Genomic DNA, 18,541 nt, shown 5'->3' with positions numbered 1-18,541 from the left:
AGTTTTGAGCCAATGACATTTATGCTGGGAGGCTGAAAATCCACACTAAAATGGATAAATCAATCAAGTGTAGTTACAGAGTGCTGAGCACTATACTAAGTGCTTGGGAGAGTCGAATATAGTAGCAATGGTAGACACATTTGCTGCCCACAATGAGCTTAAGAAACTGGCTAACAACACCCATCATGAGGAACTTAAAGAAGGCACATTATAAGCACGTGTGTAACCTAGGTTTAGTTATGAATTTATATTGCTGGATTAAGGCAAAATGAACTCATCATTACACTGGCCTATCAAAAACCATTTATTAACCATCTATTTCTGTTCATTCCTGTGGTACATGTTATATACATTATGCATACACGTTCCAGCCCCAGGGGATCCGTAATCCAGGTCGACATGTGAGATTTCAGGTGCATTCCTAGCTACGCACACTTCCTCCCATCTCAGGAGCATTAGCACCTGGGCAGCATGAAGTTTCCCTAAACAGCCAATCTCCACCCGCATCTTTCTTTTTAATCAATCATATTTATTGAGCATTTACTGTGTGCAGAGCATTGTATAGAGCATTTCCACAAACTCTTGAATAATCACTGCTCCTGCTTCCAGGAATCAGTGCTGGAGTCCTGCTCATTCATTCAATCACATTTACTGAATGCTTACTGCATGCAAAGCACTGTACTAAACACTTGGGAGGGTTCAATGCGACAACAGACACATTCCTGCTCACAAAGAGCTCACAGTTTAGAGGGGGTGTGAAGGGAATTCAGACTGCAAGGGGTCAAGGACCGAATTGGAGGAGAGGAAGTGTAAGCAGTGGATGTAAACATCTCGCTCTAGGAGTTTGGAGATGAATGGTAGGAGGGAGATAATAATAATAATGGCATTTATTAAGCGCTTACTATGTGCAAAGCACTGTTCTAAGCGCCGGGGAGGTTATAAGGTGATCAGGTTGTCCCACGGCGGGGGGGCTCACAGTCTTAATCCCCATTTTACAGATGAGGTAACTGAGGCATAGAGAAGTTAAGTGACTTGCCCAAAGTCACACAGCTGGCAAGTGGTGGAAACGGGATTTGAACCCATGACCCCTGACTCCAAAGTCCATATGTCCTGAGAGTGTGAAAAACTGAGTATTTTCCAGGTCGACAACTTCCTCATATTCTGGACTAGTGCAGAGCCTGCCACTGGCCCCTGTCAAGAAAGAAATGGTTCCCTGGCCCACCCTTGTCTATCCCGTCTTCTGCTGCCCCGTGGCCCTAATAATAATAATAATGATGGCATTTATTAAGCGCTTACTATGTGCAAAGCACTGTTCTAAGTGCTGTGGAGGTTACAAGGTGATCGGGTTGTCCCACAGGGGACTCACAGTCAATCCCCATTTTACAGATGAGGTAACTGAGGCGCAGAGAAGTTAAGTGACTTGCCCAAAGTCACACAGCTTGACAATTGGCAGAGCCGGGATTCAAACCCATAACCACTGACTTCAAAGCCCGGGCTCTTTCCACTGAGCCACGCTGCTTCCCTAATATAGGCCCAATCCCTGTTAGTTTCCAGTCCTACATACAGCCACTGCCACCATTGCTCCTGGGAGCCCTGGACTAGCCCACTCCACTACTCTGATAACAAAGGACACTGAGGCTTCACACCCAGCCTCTTGCTGAATGTTGTGGGAGGAGATTGGCAATTGGCCTGGTTTGACACCAACTGGTAGGATTGTCCTTCCAACATCCTGATTCGAGGAATCTACAGCTATTACTACAATCAAGACCCATTGTTCTGAAAACCACAGAAAAAAAAAAAGCTGTGCAGGTGGAGAAGAGCAAATGCTGAGTTTGTTTAAAGGAAAAAAAAGAAAAGCAGCATAACTTCAGAATGATTTGTCTCACATTATTACCTGGAAAGAAATGAAAATGAATCATCAATATCAATTTGCAGCCACCTAACAGAGCATAAAAATTCCAGGAAGCAACCGAAATGACTCATGAGGTATACTCAATTCCTTCAAAGATTAAGTGACAGCCCAGGTAACCAGAGCACTGCTGTAGATATAATCCATCAAGAGTTCAATAAAGCTTTTAGTACCTCCCACCAACAGATTAGGTGGTATGGCCCGGACCACAAGAAACTGATTAAAGCATTAATTGTCATTGGCTCAGTACAAACTTGGGGGACATTTTCAAGTTCATTTATTCATTCAATTGTATTTATTGAGTGTTACTGTGTGCAGAACATTGGACTAAGCACTTGGGAGAGTACAATATTACAATAAACAGTCCCTGCCCACAGCGAGTTTACAGCCTAGAGACGAGTTTTCAATCTAGAGTATTAAGTTGATATTTCAATCGTACACAATCTGGACAAAATAATAGTGAATAAGCATATTCAAGCTACAGATGCTAAATTGGGGTGAAGTGGTTGCTATAACATCTTCAGTGAAATTCACTGTGCCTTAATAAATGTTTACCTTAGAGATATGAACAGCCAAATGCAGGATGAACGGCACCCTCCAATATCCACCCCATCATCCTCCTACCATTCATCTCCAAACTCCTAAAGTTGAGTACATCTGTTGCTTGCACTTCCTCTCCTCCAGTTCAATCCTTGACCCCTTGCAATCTGAATTCTCTTCACTCCAAGAAAGTGCCCACTCTAAGATTGCCAGTGACCTCCTTCCTGCCAAATCCAATGGCCTCTACTCCATCCTAATCCCCCTGGGTCTCTCAGTTGCCTTAGATACTGTAGATCATCACTTTCTCCTGGAAACACTACTTAATAATAATTACTGTTATTATTATGGCATTTGTTAAGCACTTACTAAGTGCCAGACACTATAAATAACTATCCCAAGTGCTGGGGTGAGTACAAGCAAATTGGGTTGGACTCAATCCCTGTTCTGCATGAGGTTTACAGTCTTAATCCCCATTTTATAGATGAGGTAACAGGCACGGAGGTATGAGTTGACTTGTCCAAGTTCACACAGCAGACAAGCGGCGAAGGTGAAATTAGAACCCAGGACCTTCTGACTTCCCAAACTGTTCTCCATCCACTAGGCCATGCTGCTTCTCATCTACCACCTTCCTCCTCTTGGCTTCACTTACACTATCCTTTCCTGGTACTTCTCTGATCTCTCTGGTCATTTGGTCTCTTTCACAGGCTCCTCCTTTGTCTCTCACCCCTTAACAGCGGAAGTCCTTCAAGGCTCAGTTCTGGGTCCCCGTTTATTCTCCATCTACACCTATTCCCTAGGAGAACTCATTTGCTCCCACAGCTTCAACTATCATTTCTATATGGATGAATCCCAAATCTACCTCTTCAGCTCCAAATTCTCCTCTTCTCTGCAGTCTGGTATTTTCTCCTGGGTTCAGGACATCTCTACTTGGATGTCCCACTGACGGCTCAAACTTAACATGTCCAAGGCAGAACTCATCTTCCCACTCAAACTCTGACTTCCCCATTACTGTAGACACCACCACCAACCATCCTACCTCAGAATCCTCTAGCCATGGCATTATCCTTCATTCATTTATTCAGTCATATTTATTGAGAGCTGACTGTGTGCAGAGCACTGTACTAAGCGCTTGGAAAGTACAATTTGGCAACAAATAGAGATGATCCCTACCCAACCTCAACTCATCTCTCTCATTCAACCTGCACATTCAGTCCGTCACCAAATCCTGTATCTCTAGAATTCACCCCTTTCCATCTAAACTACTACCATGCTAATCCAACTACTTATTTCCCACCTTGACTACTGCATCAGCCTTTTGCTGACCTCTTAATAATAATAATAATAATAATGATAACAATAACAATTATGGTATTTTTTTAAGTGCTTTACTATGTGCCAGGCACTGTATTAAGTGCTAGGGGGATACAAGCAAATCGGGTTGGACATAGTCCCTATCCCATGTGGGACTCACAGCCTCACTCCCCATTTTACAGATGAGGTAACTGAGACCCAGAGAAGTGAAGTGACTTGTCCAAGGTCACAAAGCCAACAAGAGGAACAGCAAGAATTAGACTTTCTGATTCCCAGGCCCATGCTCCATCCAGCCCAGGCTCTATCCACTATGCCACGTATCTACCCCAACATTAAGTACAGTGCCTGGCACAAAGTAAGCACAGTGTGCTGGAGGAGACAGACACTAAAATCAATTACAGCTAGGGAAAATGGCAGAATATAGAGTACTCAATCAATCATCTCTCCTTACTGATCTCCTACTACAACATAATCTGCACACTTCAGTCCTCTAACACCAACCTACTTCCTATACCTTGATCTCATCTATCTTGCCACTGACCCCTTGCCCACATCCTCCCTCTGGTGTGGCACTCCCTCCCCCTTCATATTGGACAGACCATTACTCTCCCCACCTTCAAAGCCCTCCTAAAATCACTTCTTCCAGAGGCATTCCCTGATTAAGTCCTCATTCCCCCTACTTGTCCTCCATTTTGCATCACCTATCACCTGCATCTGTATCTTCTAAATACTTGATATTCACCCCAACCTCAGCTCCACCAGGAACTTACTGTCTAGGGGGGAAGCTTACAGTCTAGAGGGAGTAACAAATGCTTTAAGGGGGCCAATGCTTAAAGGCTCCCCTTTACTTGGCGCAAATGTACCCAGTAAATGCTCAATAACTATCAAAGTGTCAAAATCACTGAGCACTTACTGGGTACAGAGCAGTGGGCTAAGAGTTTGGGAGAATACAATATAACAGTTGGTAGACACATTCACATACTCGGTTACAGGATATAGAAAGGCTGGATAGATCTCACAAAAGAAAAAGTCTGTGGCTCATGGAGAATCACAAGCTGAATGATTCAGTAATGTGGAGTCCTTATTACGAGAAGTCAATGAGAGACTGGTACGTATTAGCAGAAACATGACATCCAGCAACTGAAAAATAATCCTTCTACTACTCTGGGCATTTGTCAGATGGCTGTCGGAGCACTGAGCTCAGTCTCCTCCCAGTATATCAGACGGGATTCAGAGAGATTGGAGGACATTCTGAGAAGGGGTACATAAATGATTAAAGGGGTAGAAAATAGGTCGAGGAACATAGGTTATAGGAATTGCAGTTGTTCAGCAGGAAGAAAAGATAGGTTTTAAGATGTTGGTTATCTTCAAAATACATGAAAGGATTTTATAAGATAAATACAATTAGTCTGGACTACCAAAGGCCAAAGCCAGATTTACAGTAAGAAAATGAAGTGATTCATGAGGTGCACATTTATGACCAATCCGTAAGGCAATCAAAGATGGGGAGGGCTACTAGGGAAAAATGGGAAACTTCTAATCCTAGAGATCCTACTAATAGACAGCCACATGACCTAGATTATTTAGTCATTCACTGTGTAAAGGCAGGTTAATAGATCAGATGACCTTTCCAAGTCCTCTTATGCTTTGTAGTTCTAAGAAAATCACTAACTGCATGTCAAATTTCAACACAATTTCTGAAAACAGACAAAATTATTTTAAATCTGGATTTTAAGGAGATATACTGATATGGTAGCAACATCCCTTACTATATAAGGACAATGATGCATATTCATACAGAAAGAATGCCAGGAAATAAAGGCTTATCCTGAACAATAGTAATAGGGTCTCTAAGACAACAAGAAAAAAAGTGGCACACAGATCGTTGAAAAAAAAAAATTCATGAAGGATACACATAGAATTTTCTCTTCATATATATAAAAACACATGCCCTGTACCAAGCTGAACAAAGAACAGTACGTTCCTGGTGAAACAACACCACTCAAGGAATTCTCTTAGCAAAGACATTACGTATAAGAAAAACACTGCTGCTCTCTCCTTTCTCAAACACCAGTTTTTGCTGAACGTGCTTGTACGAAAATGAAATCAATACAGAACTCTATTCTTAAGCCCTCAAAACATATTAATCTGTGAGACATTAATTTTAGATTGTGTCATTATTTTCTGGATAAATTGGTTTGACACAGTCTGGGTATGTATACACTACAAATACTAATTTGCAAATTTTTTCTTGTTTTCAAAAATGTAAGAATGGAAGTGATGCCATTAATGCCTGGATCAGTGTTATTTATTAGGTATCTACTATGTGTAGATGATTTTGTTTCATATCACCATTCAAGAGCTAATATCATTAATACCAGAACAAAAAAAGTTTGAAACTCATTCTAACCGTTCACTTTCCAGTGTCATCTTCCTCACTGCTTTTGAACATGTTTTAAAGCTGGGTGACTTTGGGCAAGTCACAACTCCTCTGTGCCTCAGTTCCCTCATCTGTAAAATGAGGATTAAGACTGTGAGCCCCCCATGGGACAACCTGATCACCTTGTAACCTCCCCAGTGCTTAGAACAGTGCTTTGCACATAGTAAGCGCTTAATAAATGCCATCATTATTATGTATCCCCATCCTAGAAAAAAACCATCCCTTGACCCCACAGCTCCCTCCAGTTATCTCCACATCTGTCTCTTACAAGGGAATTGTCTTACAAGTGCTGACTCCACTTCCTCTTCACCAATTCTCTCTTTGACAGCCTCCATTCTGGCTTCTGCCCTCTTCACTTCAATTCATTCATTCATTCATATTTGTTGAGCGCTTACTGTGTGCAGAGCACTGTACTAAGCTCTTAGAAAGTACAATTCGGCAGCAGAGACAATCCCTACCCAACAACGGGCTCACAGTCTAGAAGGGGGAGACAAACAACAAAACAAAACAAGTAGACAGGCATCAATAGCACCAAAATAGATAGGATAATACATATCATTAATAAAATAAATAGAATATGTACATATATACAGAAGTGCTGTGGGGCAGGGAAGGAGGTAATAATAATAATGATAGCACTTATTAAGCACTTATTATGTGTGAAGCACTGTTCTAAGCACTGGGAAGGTTACAAGGTGATCAGGTTGTTCCACAGGGGGCTTACTGTCTTAATCCCCATTTTATAGATGAGGGAACTGAGGCCCAGAGAAGTGAAGTGACTTGCCCAAAGTCACACAGCTGAAAATTGGCGGAGCCGGGATTTGAACCCATCACCTCTGACTCCAAAGTCCGTGCTCTTTTCCACTGAGCCACGAGGTAGAGCAGAGGGAGGGAGTAGGAGCAATGGGGAGATAAGGAGGAGCAGAGGAAAAGGGGGCTCAGTCTGGGAAGGCTCCTGGAGGAGGTGAGCTCTCAGTAGGGCTTTGAAGGGGGGAAGAGAGTTAGTTTGGCGGATGTGAGGAGGAAGAGCATTCCAGGCCAGAGGTAGGATGTGGGTCAGGGGCTGACAGCGGTACAGGTGAGAACGAGTCACAGTGAGGAGGTTAGCAGCAGAGGAGTGGAGTGTGCCGACTGGGCTGGAGAAGGAGAGAAGTGAGGTGAGGTAGGAGGGGGAGAGGTGATGGAGAGCTTTGAAGCCAATAGTGTTGAGTTTTTGCTTCATGTGAAGGTTGATAGGCAACTACTGGAGATTTTTGAGGAGGTGGGTGACATGCCCAGAGCGTTTCTGTAGAAAGATAATCCGGGCAGCAGAATGAAGTATAGACTGAAGCGTGGAGAGACAGGAGTTTGGGAGATCAGAAAGGATCTCTGGTCAACGAAACTGCTCCCTCAAAGGTCACCAATGATCTCCTCCTTGCCAAATCTAACGGTCTCTACTCCATCCGAATCCTCCTCAACCTTTCAGTTGCCTTAGACACTGTGGACCACCTCCTTCTGGAAACACTACCTAACCTTGGCTTCAGTGACCATATCCTCTCCTGGTTCTCTTCATATCTCTCTGGTTGCTCACTCTCAATCTCTTTCATGATCTCCTTCTATGCCTCTTACCCTCTAACTGTGGGAGTCCCTCAGTGCTCTTTTCTGGGTCCCCTTCTATTCCCCATCTATACTCACTCCCTCAGAGAATGCATTCACCCCAATGGCTTCAACTACCATCTTTCCTTGAATGATTTCCAAATCTACATGTCCAACCCAGATTTTCTTTCCTTCTCTGCAGCCTTGCTTTGCCTCCTGCCCTCAGGACATCTCTACTTCACTGTACTGCAAACACCTCAAATTTAACATAACCAAAACAGAATTCCTCCTCATCTTACCACCCAAACCTTGTCCTCCTCCTGTCTTTCCCAACACCATAGACAGTAGCACCATCTTCCCCATCGCACAAGCCCATTACTTTGGCACTATCCTCGACTCATCTCCTCTCCTTCTACAGCCCAGCCCACACCCTCCGCTCCTCTGCCGCTAACCTCCTCACTGTACCTCGTTCTCACCTGTCCCGCCATCGACCCACATCCTTCCCCTCCCCACAGCACCTGCATATATGTTTGCACAGATTTCTTACTCTTTATTTTACTTGTACATATTTACTATTCTATTTATTTTGTTAATGATGTGCATCTAGCTTTACTTCTATTTATTCTGATGACTTGACACCTGTCCACATGTTTTGTTTTGTTGCCTCTCTCCCCCTTCAAGACTGTGATCCCGTTGTTGGGTAGGGACCGTCTCTATATGTTGCCAACTTGTACTTCCCAAATGCTTAGTACAGTTCTCTGCACACAGTAAGCGCTCAATACAATTGAATGAATCTCTCTCACTGAACAAACATATTCAATCTGTCACCAAATCCTGTCAAATCTACTTTCACAACACCGCTAAAATCCACCTTTTCCTCTCCATCCAAACTGCTGCTCTGCTAGATCCAAGCACTTATCATACCCCACCTTGATTACTGCATGGGCCTCCTTGCTGAGCTCCCTGCCTCCTGTCTCTCCCCACTCCAGTCCATACGTCACTCTGCTGCCCGGATCATTTTTCTAAAAAAAACTGTTCAGTCCATGTTTCCCCACTCCTCAGGAGCCTTCACTGAGTGCCCATACAACTCCACACATTCAGAAACTCTCTCCTATAAGCTTTAAAGCATTCAATCAGCTTGCCCAGTCTTAACTTACCTTGCTGACTTCCTACTACAAGCCAGTCCATACACTCTGCTCCTCAGAACCATCTTACTCTCTTTACCACATTCTCATCTATTTCACCACCGAACCCTTGCCAACAAGCTCCTTTTTGCCCTTAATCTACCTCCCACTTCAGATCTGACAGACCACCACTCTCCTCAGTGCTGATTCTTTACTAAGCACCTAGAATCACCAGACTCTATTCATGTGTGATCCTGTAGAAAAAAAGCTCTCACACTGACCCTGTGCCCCATGAATTCTTCGCTCAAACAGAGCCACTGCATCTCTAATCTCCACATACTGCAGCGTGGCTCAGTGGAAAGACCACGGGCTTTGAAGTCAGAGGTCATGGGTTCAAATCCCGGCTCCACCAATTAGCTGTGTGACTCTGGGCAAGACACTTAACTTCTCTGTGCCTCAGTTACCTCATCTGTAAAATGGGGATTAAGACTGTGAGCCCCCCGTGGGACAACCTGATCACCTTGTAACATCCCCAGTGCTTAGAACAGTGCTTTGCACATAATAAGCACTTAATAAATGCCACCATCATTACTATTATTATTATTATTATTGTATTGAGGGTCCTGTCAGCAATAGCAGCCACAGTTACACTTAAGTGCTTACAGTGTGGAAACCACTACATTAATTGCTTGGGAATTTACAACAGAAGAAAAAGATATTGCCAGTTCTTCAAGGACAGGGCCATCTAACAGAGGAGCTGACTATCTGCTTCTGTTGAATTATCTTCCATTGAAATTCTAAACAATAGCTTCTTAGGGATTATATCATCACCCAACAGCAAGCCTGGAAAGATATATCTATCCCTGTGTTTAATACAGTGCGTGGCACAGAGTAAACAAAAACCACAATCAGTGTTGTTATTATGTTTTCCATAAATAGAAGCTTTATGGAGACCAAAAGGAGCAGCATGACCAAATGGATAGAGCACAGCCCTGAAAGTCAGAAGGACCTGGGTTCTAATCCTAGCTCTGCCACGTCTCTGCTGTGTGACCTTGGACAAGTCACTTAACTTCTCTGTGCTTCACTTCATCAGTAAAATGAGGACTAAGACTGTGAGTCTCATGTGGGACGTGAACTGTAACCAACCTGAATAACTCGTATCTACCACAGCACTTAGTACAGTGTCGGGCACATAGTAAGTGCTTAACAAATACCATTAAAGAAAAGAAAAAACAAAAAAAAGATAACAAGAGCCAGATTTGAGAGTACGGATGGATACAGAAAATGGCAACAGCATCAATACAGTGAGCAATTTTACATGCACAGTATGGAATGGAGTTTGGGCTGCTCATGGGTTTTTCTATCCACCCTCCCATTCACAGACAGGAGTTTCATGTTCAAAAATGTCATCTTTGCATACAGAGACCTCCTCTATTTACACAGCTGCTTCCCGAGGGTCAAGGAACATGAGGAAGGGCAGTGGGGGGAGAAATACTGGTGGTTTTAACTGGGAGTTGAGCTGGCTATTGCTGGAGAGATTGTTGTGATTTTTGAGGGCCAGACAGTTGAGCAAGACTGCAAATTCATTAAACACAGGTCCCAAATAGGTGGCAAATAAATGTTACTGAATCCATCCACAACAACTGCCTTCTCAAGTTTGGGGATTGCATTTAGTCAGGGAGTATATTTCAGTGCCCACGTTAAATATGGTTATATATGGTAATAATAAAGGCATTTGTTAAGCACTTACTATGTGCAAAGCACTATTCTAAGCACTGGGGGGGATACAAGGTGATCAGGTTGTCCCACGTGGGGCTCACAGTCAATCCCCATTTTACAGATGAGGGAACTGAGGCTCAGAGAAGTTAAGTGATGTGCCCAAGGTCACACAGCAGACATGTAGTGGAGTAGGGATTAGAACCCATGACCTCTGACTCCCGGGTTCTTTCCACTGAGCCATGCTGCTTCTAGATTTCACCCAAAATGCTCAGAACAATAATGCTATGTGTTATTTAAATCATCAGTGGAATTTATTGAGCACTTACTAAAAGTGTACACTCAAGTGGAACCCATGTTATCAAAGAAGCACTGTGTTGGATGTAGTAGCCATAGAGATGGAATTTTAGTGCCCACTGGGAATCCAATGCAGAAAGGTCAGAAGGAGAAGCAGCAACTACTTTAACAACCTCCTGACCAGCAAACAGCCATGCTACCTCATTTCTGGGCCCTTTGGATCATCCTGTGACCTCAATCTCTTTTTCTTATGGCATTTAAGACTGGCAGCCCACTGTTGGGTAGGGACTGTCTCTATATGTTGCCAATTTGTACTTCCCAAGCGCTTAGTACAGTGCTCTGCACATAGTAAGCGCTCAATAAATATGATTGATGATGATGATATAAGTGCTTACTATGTGCCCAGCACTGTACTAAGCACCGGGTAGATACAAGCTAATCAGGTTGGACATAGTCTCTGTCCCATAGGGGGCTAACAGACTAAACCCCCATTTTTCAGATGAGGGAACTGAGGCACAGAGAAGTGAAGTGATTTCAGAGAGAAGTGAAGTAGAGAAGCAGCGTGGCTCAGTGGCAAGAGCACGGGCTTTGGAGTCAGAGGTCATGGGTTCAAATCCCATCTCTGCCAATTGTCAGCTGTGTGACTTTGGGCAAGTCATTTAACTTCTCTGGGCCTCAGTTATCTCATCTGTAAAATGGGGATTAAGACTGTGAGCCCCCCGTGGGACAACCTGATCACCTTGTAACCTCCCCAGCACTTAGAACAATGCTTTGCACATAGTAAGTGCTTAATAAATGCCATTATTATTATTATTATTATTATTATTATTATTGTTATTTGCCCAAAGCCACACGACAAGAGATGGAGTTACGTTCAGAACCTAGGTCATTCTGAGTCCCAGGCCTGTGCTCTTTCCACTAGGCCATGCTGCTTCCCTACATGGATAAGCATACAGAGTAGGCCTTGGGGAAAATACTTTACCTAAAGCACTTAGTAAGAGTGCTCTGGCCAGAGTGAGGCACTTCATAAATATGACAAAGTAGTTGATTTGGGAATGAGAAAGGAAAAAGCTGTACCTTTTTGCAGCTGTTAAAGTACAGAGAGAAGGTTATTTGTGCAATGTTTGTCATCGCTTCTTTCCAGAATTTCCCAGCATGTTCACACTTCTCTATTTGCCTGAATTAATCATACTTCAAGTGTATTTACAGTATACAGATTAGTAAAAATAAGCCCACTTAGGAGATGTTCTTTCATGCATAATAGTAATTCCATCATTTCTTTCTTTGTATGTCTAACTACAGGTTCTCCATTATTATTATTACTACTAATAATAATGGTATTTGTTAAGCACTTACTATGAGGGGGGGGATACAAGGTTATCAGGTTGTCCCACTTGGGGCTCACAGTCTTAATCCCCATTTTACAGATGAGGTAACTGAGGCCCAGAGAAGTTAAATGACCTGCCCAAAGTCACACAGCTGACAAGTGGTGGAGCTGGGACTAGAACCCATGACCTCTGACTCCCAAGCCCGTGCTTTTTCTACTGAGCCACACTGCTTCCTATCACATCTCTCCATTTCAAGTGGGAAACCACTATGTGTTAGGGACTAGATCTGTAAGACCACGCTTGTACCTTTCCCCAGTGCTTAGTATAGCTCACTGTGGGCCGGGAATGTGTCTGCTCATTGTTGTATTGTACTCTCCCAAGCGCTTAGTACAGTGCTCTGCATTCAGCAAGCACTCAAAAAATTCAGTTGAATGAATATAGGGATTTGCCCTACAGTAGGTGCTTAACAAATGTCACGAATAACAATAATAGTAATACATGTCTCTTTTCAGTAGTTTGTGTTTATGTGTCTCCACATAAACACTCATCCAAGTACTTATTAATCTTCTTTGAAAACAAAGGGTGGTTATACATTGGTTAGCCAGCCACGTTTTCTCAACCGCTGAAATTTGTGGCACTAGACCTCAGAAGGCATCCTTTTCTTTTTTCCAGGCTCCCAGGTAACCTCATTACTTTACTACCCATCAAACTCAGTGAAGACTACAACGGCAGCTTTTTCAGGGACTTAGCAGCATGTAGTGTTCCGAGACAGTTAAAAATACTTTAGGAATCACAATGCCTATGGTAACCAAATCTTGGACTGAGTGAGGCCAGAAGACATCTTTCACATTCATTATTAGCAAAATCAATCTTCAGTGCCAGCAGCTCGCCTTTAATGAGGGAGAGTTAAGTTTGCTTTTTTGGGGTTTGTTTTTTTTTTTGCCAAAACCTCTTAAGGAATATTTGTGCTTTCATACTTGTGCTTTCCAAATCCACCCACATGCACACAATCTGTTTCTTTGAAGACAAACCTAGATCGGCTTGTGTTGTTGAAAGAAAGTACCTTAGTTGAGCTCTGGCAGAAATGCCTCTTGAAAACATCCATTATGGCAGAACTGAGTGTACTAATCACCACATCATCATCATCAATCGTATTTATTGAGCGCTTACTATGTGCAGAGCACTGTACTAAGCACTTGGAAGTACAAATTGGCAACATATAGAGACAGTCCCTACCCAACAGTGGGCTCACAGTCTAAAATCATACATACATCATCATACTTGTAGTAGTACTAGTATTTATTAAGCACTGGCTGTATGCAGCTCACTGTACTAAGTGCTGGGAAGGAGTTACACAGGTGAGAATTAGGAATTTGAAAATTGAACCTACTCAAGTTCAGGGTAACAATCAATTTAGCCGAATTGTTAATGGAGGGAGATGTTTAAAAAGTGCAGTGAAAATATAGCTTAAAAAATCTCACAAAGCTAAGACAGCATGATAACCTTCGTATTTCATAAACCATTCTGTTGAACTCATAATTCCAGTGAAGGGGCCATCATTGTGATTTTTTTAAATTGACTTTATGCGACAGACAGTTACTTTCCCCACCTTCAAAGCCTTATTGAAGGCACATCTCCTCCAGGAGGCCTTCCCTGACTAAGCCCCCCTTTCCTCCTCTCCCACTCCTTCTAAATCACCCTGACTTGCTCCCTCTGATCTTCCTTTCATCCTGCCCCACAGCAAATATGTACAAATCTGTAACATTTTTTTATATTAATGTTTGTCTCCCTCGCTCTAGACTCTGAGCTCTTTATGGGCAGGGAATGTGTCTGTTCACTGTTGTATTATACTCTCCCAAGTGCTTACTACTGTGCTCTGCACACAGTAAGCACTCAATAAATAAAATTGAACGAATCAGTGTAACACTTTGCACAGTTCAAATCTGGCACAAGACCTCAACACTTTTGTTCCCATAAGGACTCATCTGAAAAATTACGTCAAGAAACCTTCACACCACATATGGCTAAAGTTAGTGTGGCCTATTGGATAGGGCCTGGGCATCAGAAGGACCTGTGTTCTAATCCCAGCTCTGTCACCTGTCGGCTGTGTGCCCCTGGGCAGGTCACTACAGTTCTCTGTGCTTCAATTACCTCATCTGTAAAATGGAAATTTAGACTGCGAGCCCCATGTGGGACATGGACCTTGTCCAACCTGCTTAGCTTATATCTACCCCAGTGCTTAGTACAGTGCCTGGCACATAGCAATCACTTAAATACCACTAAAAAAGTCCCAAAAATTTCAGCCTCCCTAGGGTTAACATAAAAAATAAATATTGGCGAGGAGCAGAGAATCAAGTTTTGGGGGCAGAAAAACCACGAGTAAGGGAGCAGATAGGAAGGTAGTTTCATGACAATGATTAGATGTAACATCAGGCAAAGGGTTTAAGTATACAGTAAACGTATAAAGTGTTTACATATATAGTGTATTTATATGAATGTTTGTCCCTCTAGACTGTGAGCTTGTTGTGGGCAGAGAAGGTGCCAGTTTATTTTTATACTGTACTCTGCCAAGCACTTTGCACAGTGCTCTGCACACAGTGAGTGCTCAATAAATGCTACCGACTGAATGAGTGTAGGTCATAGGCCCAGGTTGCTGTAACCGATAGTAAACCTGTAGTTAACTGGCCTGTAACCAAAAAACGATCAGTACATTTCAACAAAGCTTAATGATTTTAAAAATCACATGCTATTCATTTGTTATGAAACTGCAATGATACCTTTCTAATTGTGAAACACTGCTTTAACACACTTCTTACATTTCTTCTAGAATCCTAGTTAGAAATAATAATAGATTTGCATTGGGCGGATATACATTTTCAGATGAAAAAATCCCACCTGACACCATTTTGGACAACTTTAATAATAATAATAATGATGACATTTAAGTGCTTACTTTGTGCAAAGCACTGTTCTAAGCGCTAGGGAGGATACAAGGTGATCAGGTTGTCCCACGTGGGCTTACAGTCTTACTCCCCATTTTACAGATGAGGTAACTGAGGCACAGAGAAGTGAAGTGACTTGCCCAAAGTCACACAGCTGACAATTGGTGGAGACGGGATTAGAACCCATAACCTCTGACTCCCAAGCCCGTGCTCTTTCCACTGATCCGTGCTGCTTCTCTAATGAATATATATGTATGTGTGAATGTATATGTACATACATATACATACATATATAGCATACATCAGGAAACTGCCAGGATGTTAAAATGATGTGTCAAATTTCTAAATTTTGTAGCATAATAATGAATGTCAGAGTAACAATTATGAGACTTGCTCTGCCTTCTTCAATAAGACCAACTTTCTATTCATGACTTGGTGAGGAATTATTTTCTTCTCCCTGGAACAGCCCCAGATTTATTCCACTGAAGTTTCTTGTTCTTATTCTTATTATTTGAGCTTACAACCCAATTTAACCACCTCTCAGGCCCACGGGGAAATCTCTCTGTCAGTGGATTCCTTTAGCCACATTTAACACTCTGCCTGCTATGTAGCCTGCCCTATTCAAAGATTGCTCCTTCCTTCCCTCTGGAACTGTGATCAAACACCCCCATCTGTGACAAAGTAAATACCACGAAGGCCTTCGTAACATATTTCCAATTAGTTCATGAAAAGCAATCTGCTGTATATTTTGACAGCGATCTGAAAGATTCCCACTAAAAAGTGCAGCAATGAAGACCACTATTTAAAGCAGATTTACAAAAGGGAAATGGAGGTTTTCCAGCCTGCTTAAAAAGATCATACTTATCACAGCTACAGGAGTGATGATAATAATAATAATGATGGTATTTGTTAAGCGCTTACTATGTGCAAAGACAGTGATCTGAAAGATTCCCACTAAAAAGTACAGCAATGAAGACCACTATTTAAAACAGATTTACAAAAGGGAAATTGAGGTTTTCCAGCCTGTTTAACAAGATCATACTTATCACAGCTACAGGAGTGATAATAATAATAATAATGATGGTATTTGTTAAGCGTTTACTATGTGCAAAGCACTGTTCTAAACTCTGGGGAGGTTACAAAGTGATCGGATTGTCCCACAGGGGTCTCACAGTTTTAATCCCCATTTTCCAGATGAGATAACTGAGGCCCAGAGAAGTTAAGTGACTTGCCCAAAGTCACATAGCTGACAGTTGGTGGAGCCGGAATTTGAACCCATGACCTCTGACTCCAAAGCCCGTGCTCTTTCCACTGAGCCATGCTGCTTCTCAGAAGATGACACCGTACTGAGTTTTAGAAATGCAACCTCATTTGTTTGAAGAAGTTAAATGACTATGCTACTGTCATGCTTGTTACTCCAATGATTCTATTGCATTCATTTGTCAAGAGAAGCAGCGTGGCTCAGTGGAAAGAGCCCAGGCTTTGGAGTTGGGGGTCATGGGTTCAAATTCCAGCTCCGCCAATTGTCAGCTGGGTGACTTTGGGCAAGTCACTTAACTTCTCTGGGCCTCAGTTCCCTCATCTGTAAAATGGGGAAGAAGACTGTGAGCCCCCTGTAGGACAAGCTGATCTCCTTGTAACCTCCCCAGTGCTTAGAACAGTGCTTTGCACATAGTAAGTGCTTAATAAATGCCATTATTATTATTATTATTATTTTATTATTATTACTGGGAAATTCAAGGCCTGGCTTCAGCTATATTCTGGCTGGTGTGCTAAGAATAATAAATAAGTGACTTGCCCAAGGCGACACAGCAGGCACGTGGAAGAGAGGTACTAGAACCCAGTTCTTTCTGTTTCCCAGGCTGGGCTCTATCCACTGAGCAACACTACTCCTCATGCTTGGAAACTCTGAGAACTCACTGTCTGAGATTCCTGTCTTTTCATATATTAAGTATATGTTATACTATATACATAGTATATATACATATATACACACACACACACACACACATATATATATATATATATATATATATATATATATATATATATATATATATATGTGTGTGTGTGTGTAGAAGCAGCGTGGCTCAGTAGAAAGAGTCCGGGCTTTGGAGTCAGAGGTCATGGGTTCAAATCCCAGCTCCGCCAACTGTCAGCTGTGTGACTTTAGGCATGTCACTTCACTTCTCTGTGCCTCAGTTACCTCATCTGTAAAATGGGGATTAAAACTGTGAGCCCCTCGTGGGACAACCTGATCACCTTGTAACCTCCCCAGCGCTTAGAACAGTGCTTTGCACAAAGTAAGCGCTTAACAAATACCATCATTATTATTATTGGTAGTAGTAGTAGTAGTACAGTATAACAGGCTGAGAAGCAGTATGGCTTAATAGAAAGAGAAGGGGTCTGAGAATCAGAGAACCTGGGTCCTCTACTTGTCTGCTTGGTGTTCTTGTTCAAGGAGCTTAACTTCTCTGTGCCTCACTTACCTCATCTGTAAAATGGGGATTAAGACTATGAGCCCCATGTGGGACAGGGACTCTGTCCAATTTGCCTGGTACACAGTAGGCACTTAACTACCATTAAAAAACAGTAGGTGATGCTAAGGGTCTATGCAGGGTCCAGTTTCATAGTCAAAAAAAAATTTTATTCAGTATCCCCAGTATTTGACTGTCTACACTGAAGCAATATATGTACACACACAAAAGATACTTTGACTTTACAATTGAATGCAACCTACACCTAACTAAAAATTGAAAAAACTAAACTAAAAGTTTTCCCAGAGTAAGAGGATACAACAGTTATTCAATTGACCATCAATCAAGTCACAATTTTAATGCCACAGTGGCACCTATTCTCTCAGCTCCTAGAATATACGCTACCTAGGTAACAAAAAAACAGAGTATTAAGCTCCATTTCATAGTAAGAATTCTTTGTTATCTGTAGAGTTTGCCAGGGGCACCTTTGATAAACTTGCTCTTCTTCAGACTGTTAGCCCACAGTACTGAGAAGCAGTGTGGCTCAGTAGGAAAGAGCACGGGCTTTGGAGTCAGAGGTCATGGGTTCAAATCCCGGCTCCACCAATTGTCAGCTGTGTGACTTTGGGCAAGTCACTTAACTTCTCCGGGCCTCAGTTCCCTCATCTGGGAAATGGGGATTAAATCTGTGAGCCCCACGAGGGACAACCTGATCACCTGATCACCTTGTAACCTCCCCAGCGCTTAGAACAGTGCTTTGCACATAGTAAGCGCTTAATAAATGCCATCATTATTATTACTATTATTACTCCAATTCAATGAAGTGATTGACAATCATCAACAACATCATCGGCATATATTCTCATATGTTTGCTCTAGCAG

At 42.4% G+C, this 18,541-nt stretch overlaps 1 protein-coding gene across 8 annotated transcripts in view; it reads right to left on the bottom strand.

Annotated features, from left to right (window-relative positions):
- MAP7 (microtubule associated protein 7) overlaps positions 1-18,541 on the bottom strand; it is a 213,848-nt gene that overhangs the window by 110,522 nt on the left and 84,785 nt on the right. The gene's annotated exons all lie outside the window — the stretch shown is intronic.

Source organism: Tachyglossus aculeatus, chromosome 2 (genome assembly GCF_015852505.1).
Source record: "Tachyglossus aculeatus isolate mTacAcu1 chromosome 2, mTacAcu1.pri, whole genome shotgun sequence".
Classification (NCBI taxonomy): Eukaryota; Metazoa; Chordata; class Mammalia; order Monotremata; family Tachyglossidae; genus Tachyglossus; species Tachyglossus aculeatus.
Note: the sequence above shows the minus strand (reverse complement) of the source record. Positions and strands in the feature narration are given on the sequence as shown.